We start from the raw sequence: 15683 nt of genomic DNA, 5'->3' as shown, positions 1-15683 counted from the left end.
AGAGTTGACCGTACGTAACTGAACTCAATGAAAAAGCTCTTAAAGTGAGTCAGCGCAGGCGGAATATGTTGAACAGAGACAGGAGGCTGCAGGCAGGCCGGCGCTATTTCGGTTAACAAGTGAGCCGTTAGACTGTTCGGTAACGACCTCCACCGTTTGTAGGTGGTGCATACGTACAAAGCTCGTGACTTGGAACGAACATCTGTTAAATTTAAGCCTCCATCGGTCGTGGAGAGAGTGAGCGTATCGTACTTGACTTTAAAAATGTGTCCACGTGTGACAAAATGGCCTAGAGCGGACATCATACGCTTCGCTGTCTCCTGTGGCATGGGCAGTAATTGTGCAACGTAGTTAATCTTTGAGGTGAGGTAGACATTAGCGAAGGTGACTTTCTGCAGTTCATCAAGGCTTCTTAGGTAGTGGGTCTGCATGCAAGCACGCATACTTGTCAGGAGATTCCTATAGTTCACCGCAATTGTGTGCTGTATGTTGCTCCTGTACTCAATACCAAGGCATTTCATTTTAGAAATTAGTTGCAACTGACCGTGATGGTGCAGCGAGATGCCGCGTCCTATGTTCATAATGCCAGATTTCCTGGCATTCAACTTCGCACCCGCAACAAGTTCGTAGTTTTTGACGATCTGAAGGGCTTCCTCGACTTCACCTTCGTCCATGACCAAAAATCCGACGTCATCCGCATATGCAGTACAAACAATCTTAATGCCGTGGATGGTTAATCCTTGAAGGCGCTGTGTCAAGGTGACAAGCAAAGGCTCAATGGCAATGGCAAACAAGGCCATCGACATAGGGCATCCCTGTCGCACTGAATTAGTAATATTAATTGATGCGCTCAGCTGGCCATTCACCATGAGTCGAGTTACTCCTTTACGAAGGAGCTCATGTATAAGATTGATAAAACGTAGTGGAAATCCCATGGCATGCATCGTCCGGATGAGAAACTGATGGTTTACTCTGTCGAATGCCTTTGAAAAGTCAAGGGAAACTAGCGCACACCGTATCTTACACGCATCTGCAATGGCTATAACGTCCCTGTATTGAGACAAATTTTGGAAGATCGTCCTACCGACACCTACACTGGTCTGGTACTGACCAATGACAGTATTCATCAACATTTTCAATCTATTAGAAATAATACGTGCTAAAATTTTGTAGTCACTGTTCAGTAAAGTAAGCGGCCGAAAATCGTCAACAGAACTGCACATTGGGCGTTTAGGGATTAAAACCACGATGCCTTCCACGAGAGCCTGAGGAACATTAAAATCTGGCCGTAAAATTTCATTAAACATACTCAACAACTTGGGCTTTAATTTGTCGCAGAAAGTAAGATAAAATTCGGCAGTGAGACCGTCGGGTCCCGGCGATTTATTTTTCGGACTTCGTGATAGCGCAGAATCCAATTCGTCTTCATCAATTTCTCGCATGAGAGTTTCGACTTCAGCAGCACCCAAAGTCCTTTGCAAGTTATTGAGTAATTCATCGTGAGTTCCATCGTCGGTATGTGTCGTTGTCAGGAGACCTGCCAAGTGATTGTGAAGTGCGTTCCGCATGTCTTGTTGCCGCGTGAGCGCAACGCCTTCACTCAACTGAAGACGAGTTATTAATCTCCGCCGCCCCCTCTTATTTTCACGAATGACGTGAAACATGGATGTCATTTCGTCGTCTATCACATTCTGGGGCCTGGACCTTATTTGAAAGCCGTCTGCCTGCTGCCGCTGAAGTTTTAATAATTTTGCCTTAATTTTTTTAATCTGCATAAAATTTTCAGGTACAGTCACATCGGACTGGTAAAGCTCCCTGAGACAAGTAAAATAAAACTCAGACGTTTGCCGTTGCCACCAGGATTTGTCCCGAGCGTAGCGTTTAAACATTTTTGATAAAGTTGGTTTGGCATGTGTTATCCACCATTCAGTAACGGAGGCATACTGTGCAACCCGTCGTTCACATGCCTCCCATGTTTCGTTAAAGACACGGTGACAGTCAACATCGTTAAGGAGAGCATTGTTAAGTTTCCAGAAACCTCTGCCGCGAAATGTGCCTTGCTTGACCATGTTAACAGTACAAATATATGCGGCATGATCGGAAAAAATTGTGGGCCAAACTTCGGATTGGAGGACTTGAGTCTTCATACACGCCGATACATAGATTCTGTCTAGCCGGCTTGCAGAGTGGTTCGTGACATGAGTGAACCCAGGTGCCGCTCCGTGCGTATGCTCCCATGTGTCAATGAGGTTCATTTCTTGGACGATACGTTCTAGTTCTCCAGATTTGTTAAAATTAGGCGTCTGGTCTTTTGGACTTAAGACACAATTGAAGTCACCCGCAAAAATTATACGATCGTAGGTTCCCCTAAAAAGTGGGACTATGGCGCTTGTGAAGAACTCAGCCCTAGCACGCCTATTGCTACTGCCGGACGGGGCGTAAACATTGATTATGCGTGTCCGATGGAAAGTGACAGCGATCCCTCTATGATCAGGCAGTTTTTCTGCGTCGGTCGCTACAATCCCTTCTTTTAACAGAATCGCTGTCCCTAAATTCGCACCGCTCCCGGAATTGGAGAGAGTAGTATAACCAGTTATTCGGTCAAGTTCAATCGCAGCGACTTCTTGAAGTAACAGAATATCGATATCCGCTGCGTATACAAAATCTTGTAAATTACGGAGCCGCCAGTACGACTGTATCTTATTGATGTTTAACGTGGCAATTTTATAGGCTTGGGGCTCGTTCATGGGAGAAGGCACATACTATTAATTAAACAGTCTTAGAAGGATGGCTAACGAAATTGAGGCCAAGCGCGTCAGTCGGAGTTCCTGTAGTTCCCGGTACGGTTGGTGTATGCTGCTCTGTGGGGGGTGCCGAAGATGCCGTCTCAATGGTCCGCATGACAGCCGCATCATTGCTCGCATCCAATACTTCCATTTCCTGTGCCCAATTCCCAGTGAGAGTGGCCTCTGACAAAAACGATCCTGCGTTTCCTTGAGCGTGGGTATCCGGCAAAACGACTCTACTCGAGGTATCACTATCTTCCACCCGTCGTGGATTCACAGGGGGAGACACTACAGGATCAATGTCCATTCGACCAGACGCAGGGAGACCAACTTCAGAGGGTTCAGAAGTGTTCTGACACATTTGGCTGCTTATTCGTTTCGCTTTGTCGCGGAGCTGTGGGGCGAGCTGATTGGCTCCTTGATGTGCAAGTCTCCGCTTCTTTTTGGAAGGCTTCCTGTTAGTGTTCGCAGTATCATCAACATCCGAAGTGGACTGTTGACTCTGGGGTTGATCCGCCGGGAACACAGCGTCTGCTTCATCCTCAGTACCAGTGGCATCAACCACTGGGGAGTCATCCGTCGTTACCTCCATCTCTGAGTGTGGTAGCGGCGGTGCCGCGTCAGCACTCGGTTCTTTGACGTTATCGGCCAAAACATCATTCAAACGAGGGGCATCTACAGGCGGGGTCGCGGGTGGAAGACCAGAAGCCGCGACAGCGTATGTCAGTGGCAGTGCCGTCGTCACAGGGGGGCTAGCGGCTTCACCGACAGGTATCTGCGTCACCCGTCTTTGTATACATTCAGAGCGCACGTGGCCGGGCGCACCACAGCCGGCACACGTTTTTGGCTGCCCATCATATATGACAATTCCGCGATGTCCACCTACGTAAATATATGAAGGTATGTGCTTCTGTAGATCGATCTTAACCTGCCTGACGCCGTTAAGCACCGGAAATTTGTGGGCTTTGGACCAACGCTCCGCAAAATTGTTAATGACCCTCCCGTAAGGTGTTAATGCAGAATTTATTTGCGCGGCTGATATTTCAAACGGGAGTTCGAAAATACGTGCCGTTCGGATGCCCAGTCCAGCATGCGTAATGCTGACGTCACTGACGGTACCATCGCTATGTTTAAACTTCAGTACACCTCCACTGGACTCCACAATTCTATCACACAGTTCAGAGGACGTTAATTTCACATAAACAACACTAGTCACGATAGAGAAATTTATCCCTACAATGTCATCAAAAGTAATCTTAGCTGTTTCCTCTAACCATGCTTCAACTTCAAACGAATTTGGTTTCGAAAAGTTCCTATCAAAGGTAAACTTCAAGGTATCTTTCCTGTTAGTCGGATTCATAATTCCATATCAGATCCTACAGAACGGAACGAATACTAATAAGCAGACGCTGTAAGCACGCGACTCACCGCCTGACGTAAACACTTCCTGCCGCAGCGCGCTGGCCCTTGAGGTCCGCTCACCACCGCTGCCGCAGGCAGACTGCCAACTGAGCTACGCCACATGCACGACCAAACTGCGCTATTCCCCATTCTTTGCGACTCTGATGCGCACGGACACGATGGTTGGTTGGTTTGTAGCGGTGAAGGGAGCAGAGTACAAAGGCGCGGACACGTTCATATACACAAACGTTTGAAGTAGTTTCGATGCTCTGGTATTACAAATGCAAGTTCCGTCTGTTTTTAACGTCTTAAATTAAAAGAGCCGTCACAAATTGCTCCGTTTTCACTCCTTGTCGACAATCATACAACACCTGAGGTAACAAACACATCTCGAGCCCCATTGTGCACTCCATTATTCATGCCAACTCAGTGCCTCGCTCTTTACTACTGTGTACCAATCTTGTCGTCCAACTGCAACACACTGGGCCACAACAAGTTTCCGCATCTCCATTGCACTGCGCATACTACAAAACGCTCCCCAAACTTGGCACTCACCCACGCAGCCGACTTTTCCGACTTTCCACGACGCTCACGCAACGTTCACGCTAGTGACAACATTATTTAGAGTTCGACGTCGCGCCAAAGCGAATGAGCACATTTCGCCTACGGCTTAGGCCGCCCTCCTAGTGTGGCTGCTCGGTGTCTGCAGGCAGCGAGGGTCTGCTAGCTTCCTGTGTTCGCACCTATGTCACCTGTGCTTGCTTGTCAGAGACAGACTGTCGCAAAACATACAACTCACTCCATGAATTGATTGCTACGGCATCTGTTATCAGCAGTCACAACTAGCAACACCAGTAGCAGCCGACTGCACGCAAAGAATAGGAATGTGCAGTGGGATTTACGTGAACTCGGCGCAAGGCAGATCTCTCCGACATAGGCTTGAGAATCTTACGGGAACACTTGTACTGTTTCTAAATTAAGTGTAGGCGTGGGAGGAGGGTGCTTCCCGCGCACTAATAACAGCACGCTTGCCAATTGTGGATGCTAATCATTCGCTTGTATCTTCCTACACACATCTGCTGGCTGTGAATTATCCCACTTGCATGGCAAGGTGCGCAAGTAGGTGTGTTAAAAATTCTGGAGGCACTGGGTATTGATCCCGGTACCTCTCGCATACTAAGCGAGCGCTCTACCATCTGAGCTACGCCCGCCGCCCCGAAGACTAATGGTCCTACATACAGCCATATAGACGACACAGACCCTTGCACTCCCATTATTCAGCAGACAAACACTACTCTCTATGTATCTGTTAGGGTGTCTTTCAGGTTTCGTGCATTCTGTATCGTATCGTAGTTGGCCACAATGAAAGTGGAACGTATAACGTTGAAAATAGAGTTCGGACACCGCTCTGAGTAAGACGAACGTGTTGTCCACCCTCTAGACTTCGATGAGGTTAAGCCGTGATACCTAAGACAGATCTGCACTCGATGACACCTCGATAACAGCCGGTCCCCACACTTACATCTTGCTCTCCTTACGTCAGTATAAATCACATCAGTCTGTGACGCTGGCTTTGCAACATCTCGCGTGCCTATAGGTTCGCCGCGACCAACACTTACCATGCACTGACCACAAAAAATGGAGGCGCGCGGCTTGAACCCTGCACTTTTCACATGCGAAGCGAACGCTCTACCAACTGAGCTACGCCACATGCACGACCAAAGTGCGCTATTCCCCATTCTTTGCGACTCTGATGCGCACGGACACGATGGTTGGTTGGTTTGTAGCGGTGAAGGGAGCAGAGTACAAAGGCGCGGACACGTTCATATACACAAAAGTTTCAAGTAGTTTCGATGCTCTGGTATAACAAATGCAAATTCCATCTGTTTTTAACGTCTTAAATTAAAAGAGCCGTCACAAATTGCTCCGTTTTCACTCCTTGTCGACAATCATACAGCACCTGAGGTAACAAACACATCTCGAGCCCCATTGTGCACTCCATTATTCATGCCAACTCAGTGCCTCGCTCTTTACTACTGTGTACCAATCTTGTCGTCCAACTGCAACACACTGGGCCACAACAAGTTTCCGCGTCTCCATTGCACTGCGCATACTACAAAACGATCCCCAAACTTAGCACTCACCCACGCAGCCGACTTTTCCGACTTTCCACGACGCTCACGCAACGTTCACGCTAGTGACAGCATTATTTATAGTTCGACGTCGCGCCAAAGCGAATGAGCGCATTTCGCCTACGGCTTAGGCCGCCCTCCTAGTGTGGCTGCTCGGTGTCTGCAGGCAGCGAGGGTCTGCTAGCTTCCTGTGTTCGCACCTATGTCACCTGTGCTTGCTTGTCAGAGACAGACTGTCGCAAAACATACAACTCACTCCATGAATTGATTGCTACGGCATCTGTTATCAGCAGTTACAACTAGCAACACCAGTAGCAGCCGACTGCACGCAAAGAATAGGAATGTGCAGTGGGATTTACGTGAACTCGGCGCAAGGCAGATCTCTCCGACATAGGCTTGAGAATCTTACGGGAACACTTGTACGGTTTCTAAATTAAGTGTAGGCGTGGGAGGAGGGTGCTTCCCGCGCACTAATAACAGCACGCTTGCCAATTGTGGATGCTAATCATTCGCTTGTATCTTCCTACACACATCTGCTGGCTGTGAATTATTCCACTTGCATGGCAAGGTGCGCAAGTAGGTGTGTTAAAAATTCTGGAGGCACTGGGTATTGATCCCGGTACCTCTCGCATACTAAGCGAGCGCTCTACCATCTGAGCTACGCCCGCCGCCCCGAAGACTAATGGTCCTACATACAGCCATATAGACGACACAGACCCTTGCACTCCCATTATTCAGCAGACAAACACTACTCTCTATGTATCTGTTAGGGTGTCTTTCAGGTTTCGTGCATTCTGTATCGAATCGTAGTTGGCCACAATGAAAGTGGAACGTATAACGTTGAAAATAGAGTTCGGACACCGCTCTGAGTAAGACGAACGTGTTGTCCACCCTCTAGACTTCAATGAGGTTAAGCCGTGATACCTAAGACAGATCTGCACTCGATGACACCTCGATAACAGCCGGTCCCCACACTTACATCTTGCTCTCCTTACGTCAGTATAGATCACATCAGTCTGTGACGCTGGCTTTGCAACATCTTGCGTGCCTATAGGTTCGCCGCGACCAACACTTACCATGCACTGACTACAAAAAATGGAGGCGCCGCGGCTTGAACCCTGCAGTTTTCACATGCGAAGCGAACGCTCTACCAACTTTTTTTTTTTTTTTATTTTTTATTTTTTTTGGGCCTCCCTTCTCCCCACACAGCCCATCCATTCGCTCTCCTTTTATGCCTTCTTCGGCGAGCTTCTATGCTATATCGACTGATTTTTTTCAAATTTACTGTGACAGTTAGGGAAATGAAATGATGTTTGGCTTCTTCGCCATGTGAGGCTTCTCCTCCGTAGAACTGAAAATTGAAAAATTAAGGCTTTTTGGGAATTAATAAATTGTCACTCTTGCTTCATACTGAAAAAAATTAAACAAAAATAGAAAGATTGTAACTGAGGAACACGTGCAAGAAGCTTCCACTGCATTGTGTGCAACGAAACCACCTTCCGATATTACCGAGATCCTGGAAAATCATCATAGATGAAAGTAGTTGCTGGAGATATGGGGTTCATCCAGCAGTAAGTGTGAAGCCGCAGTGCCGTTTCGGGGTTCTGTCCGAGGCCTTCACGGCTACCGTAGCGGCCCTGGGGCACACGAAGTCCCCACCGTACTTCACCCTCAACAGCGATCCCCTACTTTGGCCTGTGACTACATTTATCGTAGACGAGGGCTATTAAGATGGTTATCCAATCCCTTGTCTCTGAAACAGAATGTGTAACATGTTACCAAAAGTTTTTTTGTGGTCCCTGCGCGTACATATCTGATAATATTTTGCTCGTTCGTATAATTCGTATTCTAAAACACGGTCATTGCCGTGTTCAGATATAACGTAATGTACATAATTGCCAAACAACCACAACACAGCATTGGTTTTCTGGACAGGGAAGAAAACACCATCGGGGAAGAGTAATTTTTCAACATTGATCTCAGTACTAACAGTTCTGGTTATAAAGGCTACCCGCCGTTGGAGTCCCCTCCATATTTCGGCGTATCCGCCACAGAGAAAGCGGTCGATCAATGTGTCAACTGCGTCACATCGGGTGCACACAATCGTGTCACTAAGACCAATGGAGTGCAACTTTTCGTTAGTGGAAACTACGTTATTAACAACTCGGTACCAGGTTGCCTGAATGTCGGAAGACAGTTCACGATTACTAATATTTTTCCAAATTCTTTTCCAGTCTTTGTCGGGATATCTGCACTCCATTTTGTTGACATGTTCTTTCGTTGTTAAGAGTTCCATTAATTTCCTGCAATTCCTTGATTGTGGATTCGTGACAATACTGTCCATGTAGCTAATCTCTAAAAAGAACTGGCGAATATATTTCAATTTATAATTAATTCCGCCTATATTTATGGGTGGACGTAAATTTTCTGGCTGTAGGAGTCGATACAGCCTGGCTGTAATACTATGTGGATGTTTTTCTATAATTTGTAGGGTCCTCTTTATATATAACGCCGTAGTCTTCCGCCATATATCTGTTAAACCTAGGCCACCTTCAGCGGAAGGTAACGTAACTGTACCGACTGCTACTCTAAAAATATTCCCTGTCCATATAAATCGGCAAATGATACTCATTATACGTTTGGCAATGGGTTTCGAAACTGGCAATATTTGACCTATATATATAGCTTTTGATAAAATGGACCAATTAATTATTCTGATTCGTTGTTTAATGTTCAGATGTCTGGTCTGATTGAGTATTGTGGCTCCTCTGATTGTATCCAGTACTTTCTTCCAATTGTAGGTCATGGTCTGAAGCGGACATCGGTAAAAGGTGACACCCAGAGCGGTGTGACGATCGACGGAGCGTGCCCATTCCAAACGGACATCTTGAAGACCTTTAAGATTTAAAAACGAACTCTTCACCTCGTTAACCCTAGCGCCTGTAGCTTCACAAAAGATCTGAATATTCGTAGTTAATTTCTCTAAATCTTCGTTACTACGAATAACCACTCCAACGTCATCAGCATATGCATTGGTGACGTTGTTAACGCCAGATATCGTGATGCCCTCAAGATCGACATCGAGTCTCCTTAGTAAAGGCTCCAGTGCAACAACATACAGGAGCATTGACAAAGGACTTCCCTGCGGGACGCCGTTGCGAATTTCAATGGGTGGAGTGAAATGCCCATTTACAGACACTTGTGTTTGGATGCCTTCAACAATGTTAATTAAAACTTGCACAAAATGTTGACTAAAACCCACATAGGTCAACGTTCTGAACAAAAATAAGTGGTTGACCCTGTCAAAAGCCTTTGAGAAGTCGATAAAGGCAAGGCCTCCTGGTGAGGACGACGTTGCAAAAATTGCAGAGACATCCCTATATTCACAAACAGTTTTAAAAATATTCCGCCCCGAGAGACAGGTTTGGTGGTCACCTATGATCTTCTCCATTAGAGGTCTCAGTCTTTCCTTCAGCACACGTGCAATTATTTTATAATCCGAGTTCATCAAACATATTGGTCTCAATTGATTGAGATCTTTAACTGTCGCGTTCCTTCCCTTTGGTATTAGCACAGTTACGCTTCCTTTGAACTCGCGTGGAACAGTAACACCTTGCAACACTTCATTTATCACTTCTGTGAATTGATTACCGATGAGAGGCCAAAATTTACAATAAAACTCTACAGGCAAGCCATCAGGCCCTGGGGACTTACGGGTAGGCGAATATTTAAGTATATCAAACACCTCCTCACATGTGATCGCAGTGGTAAGGGACACATTGTCCTCGTCATTGATAACGTTGTCGATACCTGTAGTTCGTAGCAAATCGTTCGCACAGTCTAGATTATACCGGGTATCAGTATATAACGTACGATAAAATCCATAAACTGCATTTAAAATGTCAGAGTGTTCCGTCAGCACCCGGTTATCGCCCACTCTAAGACAAGCAATAAACGCTCGTCTTCTATTTCTTTCATGTTCGAGTAAGTGGTACAGCGATGCGTTTTCGTCCTCCACCGTTGTCGGGACACGAGATTTAATTTTTAAACCCTCCAGCTGTTGTCGCTTGAGACTTATGAGGTGAGCCTTGATCTTCTTTATTTCAATGAAAACCTCATCAGTCATCTGCTGAGCTGATAGTTCCCTTAAGCATGTATAGTAAAATTCAACGGTATTGCGAGACCACATCGCTCGCTCCCTCCCGTAAGCTATTAGGGATGATCTCAATTTCTTTTTAGCACATGAGGTCCACCACGCAAGGCGAGAGCTGTATTTATGGCGCATACGTAGAGCAGCCTGCCATACCTCCGCTACTGTCCTTGATAGGGCACCCTCGAACAACATATGGGTATTCAGCTTCCATAAGGGGCGACCCCAATACGTTCCTTGCTTCTGAAACCGAATGCTGCATTTCACTGCGAGATGGTCCGAAAAGGTAGTGGGAATTACTTCGATACTACTGATTTTATTTTCCAGGTTTGCTGTGACGTATATTCTGTCTATTCTGCTTTGCGAGCGACTACTGATGTACGTAAATTTGACTAACGTGGGGTATTTGCTTTCCCACACGTCTGTCCACTTCATGTTTGTCACCAAAGCCGCCAGTTCCCTGGAGAAGTTAAAATTTGGTCGCTGATCCTTTTTGTGAAGTACACAATTAAAGTCACCACCGATTAAAGCTTCCGCCGGATTCCCCTTAAGTAAATAGACCATATCGTTCTTAAAAAAATTAGCCCTATCATCTCTAGCGTTGTTACCACAGGGGACATATACATTTAAAACAGTAGTAGTAAAAATTTTACAACTGATGCCCCTCCCATTTTCTAACAGACAGATATCCTTCACATCAATACCATCTTTGACAAGGATCGCAGTCCCACATGTGGCTTCCGGTGCAATATTTAAAATCTCTTGAAAACCTGGGACATAAAAGTTGTGGACATTAAATTCCTGTAGGAGGGCTATATCAGTATCCGACTGGTAAAGGAAATCTTTTAAAGAAGCGACTTTCGTTTCACTGCGAATCCGATTTATATTGATCGTGGTCACATTATATGTCAGTTCCGTTGGCATAGGTGCAGGTAAAAGAAATTGGCTAATGAAGTATACCCCATGCAGAGTCACGTCTGTACCATTCCATTCTGTCTGTCAGAAAGAAAAATAGACATTAAAAAAAAAATTTAAATGCCACTAGCATGTGTCAGGTCCATCTCCATTCCGTGGTCGGTGCGATCTTCTTGGGCATCGGCCCAATCAAGTCCTTTTCCTGAGACAGTTCGGTCTAAATCCATAGTAGTGCCGGTCTGCAAACCTGCGACGCCAAGCGGTGCGCGAGGTTGTTGTTGAAGATCATCTGCATCGGCACGACTCATCTCCGCTTCAGTACACTCGTTAACTCGTGCTACTGAGCATTGTTCTCGTAGTCGTTCATTATCCCTTAAATGTTTTAACTTTTCCCGCAATGCAGGAGCTAAACTCTCTGCTGCTTTGTGTGCCAATCTCCTCTTCTTGCCTTTCTTCGAAGATCTCTTCGGCGATCTAGCAGGAGATGAAGTTTGCGACCTGTCAGGAGAAGTACCGGATGATACGTCTGACGTCGCCTGTTCCTTTTTACGGACAAAAGTCCGCGTATCGCATTCCACAACGGCAGAAGGAGGCGCATCTTTTTCCATGGCTCCCACTGGTAGCAACCCAGTCTCCAATTCTACACTATCGCTCGTTGTGGTTTCCTTGACGCAAGTGTCTTCTGTGGGCGCCAACGTGAAACCAATGTCCAGATTGCTATCTTCGTTCATAGTTCCCGCAGAGTGGATGCCTGGAGCGTCCACTCCTCGGAAGCTAGGGGCAATATCCTCACGTTGGTGGGAATCCTGACGACGCAAGGAAACCTCCGTTGCGGGTATTTGGGGATCTTCGGCCGAGTCCGCGGAAGAACGAGCAACCACAGTGTGAGAGTTGGAAAAAGTTGGCGTCGGCATAGATTCGAGGGGCGCGGAGCTGATCGGCAGACCATCCGCAAATCTAGAGCTTGAAGCCGGAGTATCATCGACAACCGCCCGCGAGGCAGCAGGCTCCCCGCGCACAGGCGGCACCGACTCGCCTCGGCTGCGGAAGTCAGCAGCGGCAGCGTATGACAACTTCATACCAACAACAGGGCCGGAACCCGGCATCTCGTCACGCGGTAACTGCGGGACACGCCTCCGTGAACATTCTGCACGAATGTGTTCCGTGGAATTGCATAAAGCGCAAGTCCGCGGTTGCCCATCATAGATAATCAAAGCACGATACCCACAAATATTAAGATAAGAGGGGACATGCTTCTGTAATTCAATCTTAATTTGCCTTACGCCGTTCAAGACAGGAAACATATGAGCTTCAGACCACCTTTCTGCCACATTGGAAATAATTCTGCCATAAGGCCGAAGGGCAACATTAAGTTCTTCGGGCGGAATTTCAAAAGGGAGCTCAAACACTCTGATCGTACGAATCCCGTACCCAGCATGACTAACAGCAACGTCACTCACATTCCCATCAGAATGATTAAACTTCACGCTACCTCCGCAACGATCCACAATGGAACTACATAATTCTGGACTTTTCATCTTCAGATACACAGCATTTGTCACAAACGAGAGATAAACTCCGACAACATCATCACCGTTAATCAATACTTTTTCGATAAACCATGCTTTAATTTCAAATGCTTTAGGTCTAACGAAATTTCGATCGAAAGTAAACTTGATTGTGTCTTTCCGCAAATAATTCGACCTATTCATTCTAGAACTTCATGAATACAAGTGCAACACGAATAGCGGCTTAGCAGCACCACTAACCTCAAACGCAGCGACTCAGCCTGTGTTTACTACAGCCAGACGTCCAGCTCCGCCACACGTCCGTCCCGCTCGGCGGCTGACTCGCAACTGAACTGAGCTACGCCACATGCACGACCAAACTGCGCTATTCCCCATTCTTTGCGACTCTGATGCGCACGGACACGATGGTTGGTTGGTTTGTAGCGGTGAAGGGAGCAGAGTACAAAGGCGCGGACACGTTCATATACACAAAAGTTTCAAGTAGTTTCGATGCTCTGGTATTACAAATGCAAATTCCGTCTGTTTTTAACGTCTTAAATTAAAAGAGCCGTCACAAATTGCTCCGTTTTTACTCCTAGTCGACAATCATACAGCACCTGAGGTAACAAACACATCTCGAGCCCCATTGTGCACTCCATTATTCATGCCAACTCAGTGCCTCGCTCTTTACTACTGTGTACCAATCTTGTCGTCCAACTGCAACACACTGGGCCACAACAAGTTTCCGCGTCTCCATTGCACTGCGCATACTACAAAACGCTCCCCAAACTTGGCACTCACCCACGCAGCCGACTTTTCCGACTTTCCACGACGCTCACGCAACGTTCACGCTAGTGACAGCATTATTTATAGTTCGACGTCGCGCCAAAGCGAATGAGCACATTTCGCCTACGGCTTAGGCCGCCCTCCTAGTGTGGCTGCTCGGTGTCTGCAGGCAGCGAGGGTCTGCTAGCTTCCTGTGTTCGCACCTATGTCACCTGTGCTTGCTTGTCAGAGACAGACTATCGCAAAACATACAACTCACTCCATGAATTGATTGCTACGGCATCTGTTATCAGCAGTCACAAGTAGCAACACCAGTAGCAGCCGACTGCACGCAAAGAATAGGAATGTGCAGTGGGATTTACGTGAACTCGGCGCAAGGCAGATCTCTCCGACATAGGCTTGAGAATCTTACGGGAACACTTGTACTGTTTCTAAATTAAGTGTAGGCGTGGGAGGAGGGTGCTTCCGCGCACTAATAACAGCACGCTTGCCAATTGTGGATGCTAATCATTCGCTTGTATCTTCCTACACACATCTGCTGGCTGTGAATTATTCCACTTGCATGGCAAGGTGCGCAAGTAGGTGTGTTAAAAATTCTGCAGGCACTGGGTATTGATCCCGGTACCTCTCGCATACTAAGCGAGCGCTCTACCATCTGAGCTACGCCCGCCGTCCCGAAGACTAATGGTGCTACATACAGCCATATAGACGACACAGACCCTTGCACTCCCATTATTCAGCAGACAAACACTACTCTCTATGTATCCGTTAGGGTGTCTTTCAGGTTTCGTGCATTCTGTATCGAATCGTAGTTGGCCACAATGAAAGTGGAACGTATAACGTTGAAAATAGAGTTCGGACACCGCTCTGAGTAAGACGAACGTGTTGTCCACCCTCTAGACTTCAATGAGGTTAAGCCGTGATACCTAAGACAGATCTGCACTCGATGACACCTCGATAACAGCCGGTCCCCACACTTACATCTTGCTCTCCTTACGTCAGTATACATCACATCAGTCTGTGACGCTGGCTTTGCAACATCTTGCGTGCCTTTAGGTTCGCCGCGACCAACACTTACCATGCACTGACCACAAAAAATGGAGGCGCCGCGGCTTGAACCCTGCACTTTTCACATGCGAAGCGAACGCTCTACCAACTGAGCTACGCCACATGCACGACCAAACTGCGCTATTCCCCATTCTTTGCGACTCTGATGCGCACGGACACGATGGTTGGTTGGTTTGTAGCGGTGAAGAGAGCAGAGTACAAAGGCGCGGACACGTTCACATACACAAAAGTTTGAAGTAGTTTCGATGCTCTGGTATTACAAATGCAAATTCCGTGTGTTTTTAACGTCTTAAATTAAAAGAGCCGTCACAAATTGCTCCGTTTTCACTCCTTGTCGACAATCATACAGCACCTGAGGTAACAAACACATCTCGAGCCCCATTGTGCACTCCATTATTCATGCCAACTCAGTGCCTCGCTCTTTACTACTGTGTACCAATCTTGTCGTCCAACTGCAACACACTGGGCCACAACAAGTTTCCGCGTCTCCATTGCACTGCGCATAATACAAAACGCTCCCCAAACTTGGCACTCACCCACGCAGCCGACTTTTCCGACTTTCCACGACGCTCACGCAACGTTCACGCTAGTGACAGCATTATTTATAGTTCGACGTCGCGCCAAAGCGAATGAGCACATTTCGCCTACGGCTTAGGCCGCCCTCCTAGTGTGGCTGCTCGGTGTCTGCAGGCAGCGAGGGTCTGCTAGCTTCCTGTGTTCGCACCTATGTCACCTGTGCTTGCTTGTCAGAGACAGACTATCGCAAAACATACAACTCACTCCACGAATTGATTGCTACGGCATCTGTTATCAGCAGTCACAACTACCAACACCAGTAGCAGCCGACTGCACGCAAATAATAGGAATGTGCAGTGGGATTTACGTGAACTCGGCGCAAGGCAGATCTTTCCGACATAGGCTTGAGAATCTTACGGGA

The sequence above is a fragment of the Schistocerca gregaria genome, chromosome 10, assembly GCF_023897955.1.
Source record: "Schistocerca gregaria isolate iqSchGreg1 chromosome 10, iqSchGreg1.2, whole genome shotgun sequence".
Classification (NCBI taxonomy): Eukaryota; Metazoa; Arthropoda; class Insecta; order Orthoptera; family Acrididae; genus Schistocerca; species Schistocerca gregaria.
The sequence above is the reverse complement of the archived record's forward strand: the minus strand, read 5'-3'. Positions refer to the sequence as shown.